Source organism: Coptis chinensis, chromosome 1 (genome assembly GCF_015680905.1).
Source record: "Coptis chinensis isolate HL-2020 chromosome 1, ASM1568090v1, whole genome shotgun sequence".
In the NCBI taxonomy this organism is placed as follows: Eukaryota; Viridiplantae; Streptophyta; class Magnoliopsida; order Ranunculales; family Ranunculaceae; genus Coptis; species Coptis chinensis.
In genome coordinates, this window is record NC_141456.1 from 58,352,970 (window position 1) to 58,366,335 (window position 13,366).

The window sequence follows — 13,366 nt, forward strand, 5'->3', positions numbered from 1 at the left end:
AATATGCCCTGGTTTATGACAAATTGACAGGGAACAGATCCGCCATCTTCCATTTTGTTATTAAGGGAGTTAGGTGTAATCTTCTGTCCATTATTATGATTAGTCCTTTGTTGCCCAGTTTGAATAAAACCACGTCCCTTGGAGCTAAATTGTTGTTTTCCTTTAGATTTTCTTTTGTTAAATTGTTGACTATAAAAGGCCATGGAGTGATTCAAGAGCTCACTGAGATAACTTTGGGTGCGTGATTCATAACTTTGCAACAAAGGAACAATCTCCTTATAATGAGGGATTGGTGGTTTCAGCATTGACAAAGTGAAAGATTCACATTCTGGACCTAGTCCATGGAGAGGACAAAACACCATGGTCCATTTAGTACACTCCAGCTTTCCACACATTTTCAACGTGAGTTGAATTACTTGACGATATTGACTGAAGTTTTCACTTCTTAGAATTTCTTTAGAATTATGCCAATAAAAACAATGGAGCCTAGATGAGGAAATTGAAACAAACGCCAATTAGCCTACACAATTATGCAAAGGAACTATTGACAAACGAAATGAAATTCTAGTTAAACTGTTTGAAGACAACATAAGCATACACGAAATTGTAAATTAATACTGTTAATAACTAAATTTGTCTTGAAAAGTCAGATTCCATGTAACAAGCAGTCAAGGATTCCAGAATCTGAGAATACTAAAACATTGATTAAACACATGAATGACCTCTCTCACAATCAAAAAGCACACACTAAAGTTTAACAAAAAAAATAAAAAGCACACAATAACTCACACCATCCTGCTCAACCTAAATTACACATTCCCGTAAGGTTTCAACATCTAGAAGGGTTACTAACAACTAGTACTCTTTTATCAAATAATTAGCTAGGCAATCCGCCTCTCCTTGAAGTCCTGATTACTGTTGAGCACATTGTACCCTTTGAGGACCTCCATGCATCTCTTCATCCTCATCATGAATGGCCTCTGGTACATCGGCATCCATTCATCACTGATTACCTTGAATTGATCAGGCTTGACAACTTCCCCAGGTTGAGATTTGATGAGAAGTTTCCTTGCATCCAAATGGGATAATACGAAATTGAAACCACAAAGAGCCTCTATGAGAGACAATGTGTGCTTAACAAAAAGGTCATCACCATTTCTCTTGAATGTTGAATGCTCATGCTGCTGTAGAACAGTAACTATGTCTCCTGTGACCGTGTCAGGAGCTTCATTGGCTTCTCCCGAGAATGTTATTTTCTGTCCATGGTGCATGCCATTTTCAATGTGAACTTCCAAAACATTTTTCTCCTGCGCAACCTTCTCACCCTTGCAAGAAATGCATCTGTCTTTGTCCTTGATGGTGTCTCCAGATCCATTGCACTTATTGCATGGATGCTGCATCTGCTGTATTATACCAGAGCCAACTTGCCTCATTGAAACCTTCATACCAGAACCTTCACAACCAGAACACTTCAATGCAGCACCAGATTTAGACCCGTTACCTTTGCACTTGGAGCAGAGAACGTTGCGTGAAAGTGATAGCTTCTTAGATGTTACACTGTAAAGATCTTCGAGCGATACCTTCAAGGGATGGACTATATCCTCTCCCCTCCTCTGCCTCCTTCCCCTGCTGCCATCACCGCCCCCAAAGATGTTTTGGAGTATGTCGTATGGTTCGTGGCCTCCAGCTCCACCAGGAAATCCTCCTCCATTGATTGCATTCTCACCATACTGATCATATACTTCGCTCTTCTATGGATCACTCAAAACCTCATAAGCCTGAGCTAACTCCTTAAACTTCTCAGGATCTCCACCTTGTCAGGATGATTCTTAATAGCTGCTTTCATATACGCTTTCTTCAAATCATCTTGTGATGCATTCTTCGAAACACCCAAAATCTCATAATACTTAGGGGGTGTTTGGATCCTATTTATTTATTGCTAAAAAGTGTTTATTAGTGAAAAAACATTTTTTGAAAAAATAAATGTGTTTGGTTTCTATTTTAAAAAAATAGTTTTTCATCCAAAAACACTTTTGGCCCCAAAAACTTGTTTTATGATAATTAGGTAAAACTTGTTTTTAAGTTAAAAAACTATTTTTCTTTGAAGGAAACACTTTTGGAGCTAAAGGCAAATGAACTCATATCTTATATCGATCATAGTGTGAAATCTGATTTGATAAAATAGCTTTTAAGAAAAAGTCACAACCAAACATGTTTATTGAAAAACTGTTTTAGAATAAATACTTTTTCATAAAAGTGTTTTTTAAGAAAAAATACTTTTTTGAAAAAATGAGAACCAAACACCCACTTAGTGTTATCACTCTTCGGTGGTACTCCTCCTCTAAACATCTTCGAAATTAATGAGAATTAGTCAAAGTAGAAGTGTATAAATTTTTTTCTGTTCTTTTTGGACCACCACTTATTCTACTTATATAGACGCGCATGGGTTTTGTTTTCCAAATTCAATAAGGAAATACTCTAAGTTTCCTTAATGGCTTCAACTTCTTTTAGGAAACCACTTCGGTTTTGTAAAAAGATTGCTTCAAAAAACATGTTTTCAGGTTTGAACGTAACACGGAACTTGTATGAGAAAGTTTAATCAAGAAATTAGGCCCAAGGCCAATTTCACGTTAAAACAGCTCTTGAGTACAAGCTATTTTGAAAATCGGGAGTTATAATAGTCCACAAAACCATATTTCAAATAAAAATAACCCAGAAAGACAAAATTGTTTGACTGAGACTTTTTTTTTTCTAAAATTCCAAATTTACCCTTCCTAGTTTGATATACAAGCGTAGCATCTTCTTCGCATCATTAGAAAGGTGTTCTTGCATCAATCTCAATGCGACCGATGTCGAAGACGACGAAGAAGAAGCCCAAAAACCGTCCTCTAATGCTCACCAAACCCATTCAGCATGATGATCGACACTATCTTTTATCTCAGATTGGGTTGAGTGTGTATGAGATGCTCGGTATGGGTTTTGATTTATCAGTTGCAACATGTGAGATTTTAGTTGATGTGATTCTAAGAGAAGTAAGAGTTTCTAAAGCTTGAAACCTTCCGCTATCGAAGATGATGACGAAAATTAAACTTTTGATATTCCATCATGGTAGGAATGAGGAATGGACCATTGTGGTCTTGGTAAAAATGAGGAAGTGGAGTTGAGGGTTTGCCACCACGGCCTTTTGACGGAGTGGGTGTTGAGAAGATGGATTTACGTTTTACACCTCTTTTTCTTGGTGGTTTTTCTACTATGTATGGAGTGATTTTTTGCTCCCAGCGTTGGTTCCTCCAAGCGCTCCAAGGGATTTATTAGCCATACACGTTTCATTTTTTCCATCCAAAAAAAGATGTTACAGCTGTATAAAATCTTTAAAATTTCGGATTTTACTTGTTTGTCCCTCATAATTAGAAAGAAAATAAAAAGAAAAAAGAAGTCGTATGATTAATATCAAGTCGTATGAATGTCCGAAATTTCAAAGCTCATTTCAAAGCTTCCATCAGGTGATATAATTGTCTCACCATCTCTGAGGTCCTAAGTTGGTGTTAAGTTAACTGCATGGCTAGATCTTGTAAGAACCAAGAAACAGTGAAAAGTAAGAGCTTTGAGGTTCTCTTTCTTATCCATTGCATCTAGAGGAACTAAAGAAGCTCATGTTCGTACTTAAAGGCTATGCCACAAGGTAGGAGCAAGCGTACATGTGTGTTGCCAAGTGTTTATCTGTTTTGTGTTTGTAGGATTAAAGGGTGGCAGATTTGTCTTTTGATAATTGGAATGGCTGAAAAACTTAATCGTAAACAATTGTAATGTGCTAACAGTTTTGACTTTTGAGTACTAGTTCAAAGATTAAGCCGTCCTTGCCACGATCCTATGTTTTTTTTTCCTGGATAGTAGACCGGGTAACTGCAACAAGAAATGGAAAATACAGGTTTTTGATTTAGGTGCAAGCTTGGTTCTCTCTAACCATAACAAGTGTAAGGCTTAATCCAGAGACCAAACATCAGATGACAATTTATTAGTTAATACTTTCAGCGCGCATCACTTTCAAAATAAATTGGGACTGATTGAGTATGAAATCAATTAAACAAGTGAGCAAAACAATGATAGTTCTGCTCATAAAAAGGTGCAGCTTCATACGACTTGATATTAATCATACGACTTTTTTTTTTTTTTTTTTTTTTTTTTTATTTCCTTTCTAATTATGAGGGACAAACAAGTAAAATCTGAAATTTTGAAGATTTTATACAGCTGTAATATTTTTTTTGGGATGGAAAAAATAAAACGTGTATGGCTGATAAATCCCTTGGAGCGCTTGGAGGAACCAACGCTGGGAGCAAAAAATCACTCCTATGTATGGTGTTGTAGCGGAATTATTTGATGTTTCACTTCTGCTGTTGCCTTTCTTTTCCATGGTTTGTGTTAAGATGTCTGTTCACTTCTTGTTGTGGGAGTAGGGGTCTTGTTTTTAGAGAGAGAATGAGTTATATTTTGCGTTTTTTGTTTTTAACTAACTTTAAACTAGTTGTCTAAGGCTTGTTTTTCAAAACATTCGCAGTAGCCTATTAAGAGATTTTGCCTCCGCTAGACTGAAATGTCAGTCGCAATCTTGGAAGGGTTTTCCGTTGTCTGCATCCAACTAGCCATTAGTTAGAATGCCCATGTGAAGAGCATTACAGAATAAAACCCAGTGCTGCAATGCTTATAAACACACAACCACTAAACATATATTGTAAAAAAAAAAAAAAAAATATAACAAAATAACTTACTCATAGCATTAGTCACCATTTATGGAGTCTTCAACAACATATGCGAGTCTCGAAATTCAAGCCTACGTTTCAAGCACATAATAGATTCATAGAATGCCAAATCGGGCGTGGACTTATTATAACGCACCAAATTAGTTGGATAGATCGTCTCAATACTACCATTTTTCAAATAAATAGATCATTCATCATATTGTTGAGGTATGAACAATCATTGTTCATAGTCTAAGAAACAATAGGGGTATGAATAATCATTGCTCATAGTCTAATAGGAGTGTGAACAGTAATTGTTCATACTCATGTTGAGGTATGAACAATACTCCCCCAAATAGGTATGAACAATCATTGCTCATAGTCTAAGAAGCAATAGGGGTATGAACAATCATTGCTCATAGTCTAATAGGGGTGTGAACAGTGATTGTTCATACTCATGTTGAGGTATGAACAATACTCCCCCAAATAGGTATGAACAATCATTATAGGTACGAACAGTAATTGTCCATGGCTCATGTTGATGTATGAACAATGATTGTTCGAGATATAAACAATGAATGTTTATACTCCAATAGGGGTGAACAATGATTGTCCATACTTCTTATTAACCACACATTATGTTGATGTATGAATAGTGATTGTTCATACCCCAAATAGATATGAACAATGATTGTTCATACTCCAATAGGTGTTCCTACTAACCATACATTATGTTGAGGTATGAACAATGATTGTTCATACTCTAATTGGTGTTCCTACTGACCATACATTATGTTGAGGTATGAACAGTGATTGTTCATACTCATGTTGAGGTATGAACAATGTGTTCATATGAACAGTGATTGTTCATAACTTCATACCTCATGTTGATGAGTTATGAACAATCATTGTTCATAGTCCAATAGAAGTATGAACAATAATTATTCATAGTTCAATAATGGTATAAACAATATGATTGCTCAGTATGAACAATGATTGTTCATATTCCAATAAGAGTTCTCACTGATCATTTCTAATGTTGTTGAAATATGAACAATCATTTTCATACCCTTATTGGACTGTCAACTGTTCACAGTCCAATAGGGGTATGAACAATGATTGTTTAGTATGAACAATGATTGCTTATAGTCCAATATGAGTTCTCACTGATCATTATATACGTCATTCCATTCTTCCAAGCCGTCTTTCAATTCCAAACCCCAAAAGGTATATCTTCTATATTCTTTTTCTTTGTTTTAATACTTTTATTAATTTGCTTTACTGGTTTGCATCACCCTTCTAATGTTGTTGGTATTTCTGGGAATTCACTGATAATTAATTTAATTGCAGTTAATTCAACGAGTAATTGCTTGGCATATTTCGTAGTTTTTCTTTACGTTGATTGATAATAACAAAGAAAATAACCAAGCGGGAGGTTAGAAGTTTCTTGCTGGTATTCTTAGGAAAATAAATTAATTAAAAGAATTGACCTGGGTAGTATGCAAGATGCAAGGAATTGACAAACCAATGGAATGGTAGTCCATAGAATCAGGATTTATCTAGGTTGTAAGTGTTGGGTTTTTTCTTGATTACAGGGAATATCTCTTTTTCATTCATTTTGACTTCTATATTTAAGCTTCTTAAATATTTGCAAAATATGAATGGATGCCATGTTTTCCTTGTTTCTTAGTTGGTTTATTGATGGGATGATGGGAAAGCTTAGCGCTTTGCCGCTATCGCCACGCTCATCGATCGGAATATTAAGGTCAGGATTACTTGTGAGTTATATATTTACTACAAGAGTTATTGTTGACTATTCTAGTGTTTTGAGTTCTTCTTTCTTCATGCTATGTTAGGTTTTTGAACTTTGTTTCTGACTTTGAGCGGTATTAATCACAATATAGATGGAATATCAAAAGTATTTGTTGAAATGTTTATAGACCTCCCCGTAAGAAATGTACACTACTATTTTGGGCTTATATTGAAATGGTTTCAATAAATCATTAATGGCCAATAAGATTGTTTATTTGGGTAGTGCGTTGTTGGTTTCTTACCATGGTTTGTAAATGCATTGTTTTGGTTTAAGTTGGGTTTAATATGCGAGGTTTAATTTGCTAAGTTTTTGGATGACAAAACTAATGGGTTGTGATAAGATTGACAATAGATGTACAAGGTTGGACCACTGTACCCTTTATGTGTTAATTAGTTGGTTACTTAGCTTTGGCTTCTTATTAGCATGAGGTGGATTTTAGGTAAGTAGTTCACAACTCTTTTGAACCGAGAACTTGTATTTGGAACTCACTAGGTTAACACCTCTTACTTATGCATCTTAGCATGTATGCTACCTCTCAAATCTAGTTATTGTTCATAGCTCTTTCGAAATTATATCTTGGCAACAAGCTTCTTGCAGTGGTTCTCTTTATAATCTTTCTTGGCTGGACCGTATATGCTCATATCTCCACTGACTTCAAGAAGGCGCTTGAAAAATGGCTACATGTGAGTCATCAAAAGATTCCCTTAAATAAAATTTGTGATTTTTGAAAATTTACTCTTTAAACAGATCATGTTCTTCTCTATATTGTTGTCAGTTGCTATACTATATATTTTTGCTATACTAAATGAGGAATGCATGTCTAGGAACTTGAACTCAATTCAAGGCCACAATGGTGGTAGTTTAATAATCCAATCTAATTTACTGACTACTTAATATATTTAGAGGACTAGGAATGCTTCTTCAAATGATTATGTGCTGGAGTTTAAGATAGGCAAGTAAAACTATACTACAATGTGATGCAAAATAATTAGCTAAAACTTTTAGAACTATTAGTCGTCTTCTTGTTGTGTAATACTCGATCAACTTATGATATGTTGCAATGTAGTTAGAAGTAGCAGCTATGAGTTGACTTCAAACTCCATTTTGGACATAGTTAGAGTTGGATTTGGGGTGGGGTTAGGGTGGTGGTGGTTTGCTGGTGGCTAGTGTGTGCTGGTAGGTAGTGTGGTGGTGTGTGCTGGTAGGTAGTGTGTGGTGGTGAACACACTACCTACCAGCATGCCGACTTGTCAAATGAACTTGATATTGTGTCTAGTTAGTGCAAGTTTTGTCCAACAATTTTATCCCAATGTCAAATGAACTTCACATTGCATCCAATAAATGCAAATTCTAACTTTTTTCCAATGTCAAACGAATTTGACATTGATTTTATCCAATGTCAATGAATTTGACATTGCGTCTAGTGCAAGTTCATATCCACTAATTTTATTCCAATATCAAATGAACTTGACATTGTGTTCAATAAGTGCAAGTTCATGTCCAGTAATTTGTCTCCAATGTCAAATGAACGTGACATTGATATTTTCCAATGTTAGAACTTGACATTGCGTCCACTAACTTTAACTCAATGGTGAATAGTTTCAAATTATTTTTCAGGAGAGGATCCCCGTAACCAATAAGATGAAAGTGAATGAATTAGTTTTTTGTCTTAAAATTTGTCATAGGGCTTTAAGTAAATTTTTTTCATAGGGTGTTAGTCTACATGAAAATTACTGCTAAAATATATGTCAATAAGCCTAAACACTCACATGAACATTAGCAAAATTTGTTTATATTTATAGGGCCAATTATTGTTTAAAGGTGAAAATTGTCTTACTTGCATTGTCACTTCTATTGGATTGGATTTTCTTGTTAGTACAATTTCTTATACAAGTAGGATTATACAAGTATGTAGCTGATAGTAGCATACATTTCTGACCTTACTCATCCACATAATAGAACGGTTATAACCAACATGTTATATTAATGTGGTGTTTCCAATGATAAACAAATTAGTATGCCACTCACGTGTTCATTTGACTTGGTGGTCATGAACTCCCACTAACTAACGCAATGACAAGTTCACTAGAGTCAAATTACGATTATGTTTTTGCGTTCAAGTTACCTTATTCCAATCTGTTTATGGCTATATTTCAAAGATTCTTATTCCAATATAGCTTTACCAGTTTGCCATCACAAACAACTCGTAATACTAATTCAATTCATTTTTTATGTAGTAAACTACAATATGTCATTTGTTCTTGGATACTAAATTATATGCTACATGTAGTGGTTCAATTCATTTTTCATGTAGTATACTTAGGGGTGACTTCAGATCGGATCAAGGGCTTTCGGAAAAGAGGCATTTGTTAGAAGAATGAGAGCTAGGTTGCTAAGCTTTGGAATAAAACTTGTTTTTGGATGATTCAAGTTTATAATTTATGTCCATATTTGTGTAAGTTGTGTGATGGAGGTAATATGTTGGATAGTTGATGTGGGGTAGAGTTGTAGGTAATCTGGGACTGCGACAACCAAGTAGCTTAGTTTTCTAATGGAAACTTTTCTATTTGTTAGAGGTTACTTTCGACATGTCAATTGTAATGTCGTAGGTTGGATATCGTGTATCAATTCTTAGATGGAATATGCTATTTAGTATCCAGGACATGTGTGTTATACAAACCAATTAGAGGGTTCTGATGTAAATACCATCAGAACTCAGAAGGTCCCTAGGTATTATCTTTGGACCTCTTTTGTTTCTTTTTTAGAAAGTTGTATAGTAAGTACCATTTGTTAATGATGTAAACCTTTTGATAGCTATCGGACACAGAAGTATATATTTAATTTGTGTTTTCGGTAATGACTTTGTACGAGGTGCTTGGATGATCTGTAATTAGTCGAGACATTCAAATTCTTTGGCATACTAAGTCCTACTATTGTAGTGATCTCATTTTTGTTAATCGGTTATTTAACTGCTTTGGCATTCGTCGAGATGGTTAAGTAGCTGAGTTAATGACTGAGAAGTATATTGTTTTAATTTTCAAGTTATGATAGGTCTTTTATATTTATGAAATGTTGAAAATACAAAGGAGACTCTGCCTAATTTTTTTTTAGAAAAGTCACGTATCTTAGGTATATAATTGTTTTAGATTTGGTGCGTATTTATTGATAGAGCCTTTGTTTTTTATTTTGATTTACTTTATTTTTTTTAAAGAAATTAGATGGCTGCTCAAGTTAGATTAGGTACAACATAAGTACTCTGCACATGAAAAGAAAATGACAGCTTAAGTACTCAGCTCATGTTAGATTAGGTAGAACATAAATATTCTGTATTGTATAGTTGACCTTCATAAATCAAATTGTAAACTTGTATTGTTTTCTTTTCTTATTGGTAATTAACATACATTTGGACTTCATTTGATGGAGACACCCATAAAATAAGAGAAAAGAGAATGAACTTTTTACTAAATTGTAATTAGGCTACTACATGCAATGCCATTTGGTAGTCCTAGTATCAAATAATAGCATTTATACTAGGGCCTCATATAGTAGAAAGTAGGACAAGTAAATATGAAAAGAAATGTAAATCAAAATGCAGAAAAACACAATGTGAGAAGCCCTCGTCTTCTTTCAATCATAATAGCATGTGTCTATGATACAATAAATAGCATATGAGAATCGTGGTTGACTGGTTGTAACGTAGTTTGGTGTTTCACTCTTGGGTTGCACTTAAGTGTTTAAGTTTGTGTTTCAATGCCTAAACAACATTGTGGTTTGGTTTTTGAATCACGGCTATGTTTTTAAATGAAATTTTGACTATATTTGGTACTTAAGTGTTCACATTCAAATTACAGGTATGTGTAGTACTTGAGTGTTCACATTCAAATTACGGCTATGTTTTTGGGTTCAAATTATCATCGACATATTTCATTATGATGTACGCTTTGTACATCTCTAAAAGACTCTTATTCCAATATAGTTCTACACTTTGCCATTGCTCGCAATACTTATTAAATCCAATATAGTGATTTAATAGGAGTATGCTACATATAGTGGTTTAATATTAGTATGTTACATCTAGTAGTTTAATAGGAGTATGCTACATGTAATGGCTTAATTGGAGTATGCTACATCTAATATTTTAATATAAGTTGGTCAATGCATTTGTTCCCTCCGTATCCTCCAACAGTCTAACCCGTCCCTCCTTTTACATTTCTTCTTTTATAAACAACATCAACATCTAGGGTTAGGGTTTAGGGTTTTTACTTTTTTTTTTTTAAAAAAAAAAAATCTCAATTATTGCTACTGCATAAGATTCAATGAAGCATAATAAGCACGAAGCAAACATAAGAGCACGTTAATTTTTCAAAAATGAAGGTAATTTTCCTTTAAATTCATGAGTTTGATTAAGTTTAAGTTTTAAGGGTAAATAAGAGAAAATTTAGAGTTATTGAGTGTCATTCTTCACTTCGAATTTTATCAAGTATAAAGAACACGAAGAATTTGATCTTTGAAATGTTAACAGAGATAAATTTTAGTTGAGGATTTTAGTTTATCAAGTATAGAGAGCATGAAAAAATTTGTTGGTTGTGTGAAGGTTTTCCTTCCTTCATGGATTAGTAATTCTTGAATAATTGAACTTGGTTGAGCTATTGGTCTGAACTAGTCTATTAAGAAGTTTAATTTCTACATTAGTTGCTGAGACATTTGTTCATTGTTGCTATCTTCATGAGTTTCAAATTGAGAAGTACATGTTTCATTCACGACAGGTTGAATGTCAGGTATGTGATCAACTTGTACACTGAGCTATTGAGTGCCAATTTATGTACTCTCGCTGTAAAAAAACTACATGTGATGGGATCCGATTGTTGGGCATATCGCAAACAACAAACAATCTAGGAAAGAAGTACTTGAAATGCCAGCATGATTCATGTCAAAGTTATTTGCAATGGTTGGATGAAACTGTTTCTGATCAACTTTCTGGATCAAGCTCATCAACAAACGAATGCTTTAAGTGTGCTCAGCCAGACCATTGGATGAACGAGTGCCCTTGATAAATTGTGAATGCAATACAAAAGATTGTAAGGGGAGGAAAACTGTTAAGACTACCAAGTATGGATTAAATGTTGGAGAAAAGTATTTGAAATGCAAGAGCTGCTAGGGATTTCAATGGCTTCGTGATGCAGTGAAGATGGCATCAAGAAAGAAAACAACCAATTTGACTGCGGAACCCATTGTTACACTGAAAATGACTGTCTGAATTTTCAAACCTAAAAATAAATTGAAAAATGTAATGTGTAATGCAAAGTTCAACTTTGAACTTCTGCATAGTTATAGCTTTGTAAGATGGCTCCTTGTAAGATGTATTATAACATTTTTCTCTCTTATTATGATTGCAAGTTTTAACTTGGTAAGATGTAACCCGACATTTTTATAATTGCAACTCTATAATGCTCACGATGTATGTATCTGAAGCACTTGACAAGCGCTTGACAACTTTTTTAAACTGAAGCACTTATCTGTGTCTTTTTGCTCATTTTGCTGTAACTTTTTCGGTAATAGCCCATTTTGTTATGTCTGTTCAACCATGCTAGCAGTTAAGATACAATCTGATGTAACACGTTTGCACTGTGAACACATAACAAGTATGAAAATAACCTGTCATAACTCCATAACTCACTTTTTAACATAAATCTTCTTTACTATATGGAATGCATAATGTAGTGACATATAAAACAAAGTTGCACTAACTAGACGCAATCTCAGGTAGTACGCCGACTTTTTAAGAAAAATAGTTTGAAATACAATGGTTTTATCATATGATTAAACACAAACTTTTATCATATGATTAAACGCAATCTCAACACCATTTTTGTAGCACTTAAATGTATATCAAACTCAGAGTATCATACTATTGAATTATATGTAACTTTGAGTATCATATTGTGAAATATGTGACCAAGTGTAGCATAGTATTGAAGTATTATGCGATTGATAGTATCATATTTCTGAAATATATGAAACTACTAGTATCATATTATTGAATATGAGATTAATAGTATCATACTATTGAAGTCTATGTAACTTAGAGTATCATATTATTGAATTTGTGACTAAGAGTATCATATTATTGAAGTATTATGGGCTTTATAGTATCATATTCCTGCAATATATGTAATGAATAGTATCATATTATGGAATATGTGATTTATAGTATCATACTATTGAAGTATATGTAACTTTGAGTACCATATTATTGACTATGTGAGTAAGAGTATCATATTACTGAAGTACCTAATCCTGGGTTGTATAAAACATGGTTTGAGTGCGACAAGCAAGTAACAGGATTTCCTAATACTTTGTACGAAAGTTTTGCTTCTATAGAAGAAGGACAACGAGTTATAGAAGGGCAAGGAGCATGAGTCAACATAGTGCTTCACCGCACCCTTCAAAAGGCCACATGCAACTATGTCTCGAGCTAATAGGTCACAGGTGTTTCTTGAAGCTCCAATTGTCCCACCGAATTTTCCATCGACGCTATCTCCTCTTCCAGCTATGCCTAATCCCATTCACTTGATTCGATATGTTATTTATTGTTCGATACTAACGTATATGCTATATGTAGTAGTTTAACTAAAGTATGCTATAACTAGTGGTTTAATGGGTAGCTTAATGACCCAATTGAAACTTCTTCACCCGGTTATTCTGATTTTACCCTTCAAAATATCCCGACGCACTCTAGACGTCCTCAATACATCGTGCCACTGTGCCATGTTATTTGATGATGTATCTTTGAGAAGTCGTACACACAAGCCCTACA

The 13,366-nt window shown here is 34.3% G+C and overlaps 1 pseudogene across 1 annotated transcript; it reads right to left on the reverse strand.

Annotated features, from left to right (window-relative positions):
- Positions 1-595: 595 nt before the first annotated feature.
- On the reverse strand, positions 596-5,622 carry LOC147524698 (dnaJ protein homolog pseudogene; annotated as a pseudogene). Its single transcript, XR_015203777.1, has 2 exons — positions 5,618-5,622; positions 596-1,925 (listed from the first exon to the last, which is right to left on the reverse strand). The product of XR_015203777.1 is annotated as a dnaJ protein homolog pseudogene (transcript).
- Between the last annotated feature and the right edge of the window lie 7,744 nt (positions 5,623-13,366).